This window comes from Octodon degus, unplaced genomic scaffold, assembly GCF_000260255.1.
Source record: "Octodon degus isolate 3935 unplaced genomic scaffold, OctDeg1.0 scaffold00027, whole genome shotgun sequence".
NCBI lineage: Eukaryota > Metazoa > Chordata > Mammalia > Rodentia > Octodontidae > Octodon > Octodon degus.
Window position 1 is genome coordinate 3,802,600 of NW_004524603.1, and position 2,593 is coordinate 3,805,192.

The window sequence follows — 2,593 nt, forward strand, 5'->3', positions numbered from 1 at the left end:
CGGGACATGATCCGGGAGGTGTGCGGCTTCGCCCCCTATGAGCGGCGCGCCATGGAGCTGCTCAAGGTCTCCAAGGACAAGCGCGCCCTCAAGTTCATCCAGAAAAGGGTGGGGACACACATCCACGCCAAGAGGAAGCGTGAGGAGCAGAGCAACGTGCTGGCCGCCATGAGGAAGGCAGCTGCCAAGAAGGACTGAGCCCCTCCGGAATAAAGCTTTGCAGAAAACAAACAAACAAACAAACAAACAATTACCTTGAAGACAACATTGTGCAACACAACGCTGTTGAATCCCTTCTATTTTATCTTTTTCCCTCCGTAATGCACTTCCTAAGAACTCATGTGAGATTCTGAGAACAACACAGAAAGTGAAAGTGATATTTAATTCCTGCGTTCTTTAAATAATGGAAAGCTTTGATATAAATTTATACAACAGTGGGGTGGATGCTGCATAAACGATGACCCATCAATTCTATGGGATCATTATGCAACCATGAAATGATGGCCATAGCAGTTTTTGCCACGGTTCATCTCACAATATTTTATTGTATCTTTTTCCTGCTATTTTCTCAGGCTTTTTAAAATATCACAATTCACACCAGTTACTTTTACTACTTTTCTGTGTTTTCCTGATTTTTATGATTGACATTAATTCCTATAATGGAGAAATAAACAAATTCTTTCTAAGGAGGTAAAACCCACAAATGACATCTTGGCCAGGCTTTGCAGTGTCCAGACTGAAAAAGCATGGCTTTGTCACCTGCTGAGGACCCCGGAGTGGACCATCTCAGTTAATATCAGGAGTTCCATTTGGGGTTAAATTAAACAGTCTATTCAAACCCAGACTCTTTCTCTGTCTGTGTCTGTCTGTCTGTGTCTCTCTCTAACTTCTTCTATGGAGTCACCTGGCCCTTGAGAAGGGACAAGAGGAACTGCCCTCAGGCAAGGCACAGGGTGCCATGACCCCTGCAAAGAGAAGCGGGAGGGAGAAGAAGACAGCGCCCAGCCAGAGGAGGTGGGCGCTGGGTGCCTGTTGGGCCCTGGGCAGGGCTCTGAGTGGCAAACAAAGCGGGCTGGGCCTCTGCGCACCCCGTACCCACCTCACCATGCCCACGTCTGCACCTGTGCCCTTGCTGGTAGGAGAAAGCCTGCCTCCTGCAGAGACACAGAAGCCTATGCCCTTGTCTTCCTTTTCAGAGCGAGGGCAGGACTCCAGCCTCCAGGAGGCGAGGGAGGCTGGCAAGGCTGCCCCAGGAAGGCCCTGCTGTGGCAGAAAGGAAGCCATGGATGTCACACGGTGCTACCCCTCCCTGCACCTGCATCACCTCCCACAGACACCTGGCTGGGCCATGCCGGGCCACCCTGGGGGCCTGGGGCCAGAGCCCAGCGTCTCAGCCCCTGCCTTAGATTTTCCCCAGATCTTTCTATCACTGCATCCAATTATCACTGAAGCTAGGTTTGAACAGTGTGTCCAGCCAGGCACGGTGGCATCGCACTCTATGAAGCTGAGGCAGGCGAAAGATGAGCTCATGCCCAGCCTGGGTAACTCAGGGGCTTAGCTGAGACACTGTCTGAACTTTGAAAGGGGCCGGGTTTGTAGCTCACCATGAAAAGGCCACACTGAACCCCAGCCACACCCACAGGTGGCCTTCTCCGGCTCCAGGGACACTGGATGCTCCTCTCCACGCCCCCACCACACTGCAGGTTCTTCACGGCATCTGAAATTGCCGAGTTTGCTTATTTCAAAGCTGCTCCTTTAAAAAGTTCCTTGACAGAGAGAAACCACTGAGGAATCCCTGTTTGTGGCCATGTCCCCAACTGGCCAGGAGCCCTAGGCCCATTCCTGCTGGGGGAGAGAGTCTCGGCCAGAGTACAGGGCCGCTCCGTGACTCCTTCCTCCACCCAAGCTCCTGACCTTCTGAGAGCGTGCCGTGGGTCTTCAGGGCAGAGGGAAGGGGGGAAGGGGAGCCGGGGAGCCGGGGAGCCGGGGAGCCGGGGAGCCGGGACCCAGTGGCAGGTTTGCTTTCTGCTAGCACGAGTCCTTTACACTGAGCTGCAGCCCCCAGCCATTATTATTTTTTAATTTGAGCGAGTCTAAGTTCCCAGGCTAGACTCGAACTTGCAACTCCTCCTTCAGCCTCCCAGAGTGCGGGCCTTACAGGCACACCACCTACATTCTGGCCTCAGTTTCCCCATGTTGGAGAGACATCTCCACTCACCTCCCAGGCCAGGCCCCGAAGCACATGTATCTGTGAGAATGTGGACGCAGCCCCCCAGACGCCTGTGCTATTCCTCTTCTAGGTACTTTCCACCCAGGCCCAAGGGCATCCCTATTTTTAGTTCTGCTTCCTAAGGATTTGTGGCAGAGTTACTCTGGATCCCAGCCACCTGGTTTGAGTTTTGAGTCCCATCTCTGGCAGCCCAGCCCATGTGGAAGGTGAGCGGCCACACTATGCCAGGGGCTCATGTTTCTAGCTCAGTTTAGGAGGAGTCCTTAGAGAGAACCAGAAGCTGGTAACACCAGCTCAGGTGTGTGGGCTGTGCAAGGACGTGTGCCTCTTGGATTCCTCATAGCAAGCACCCCGCTGGTCTGC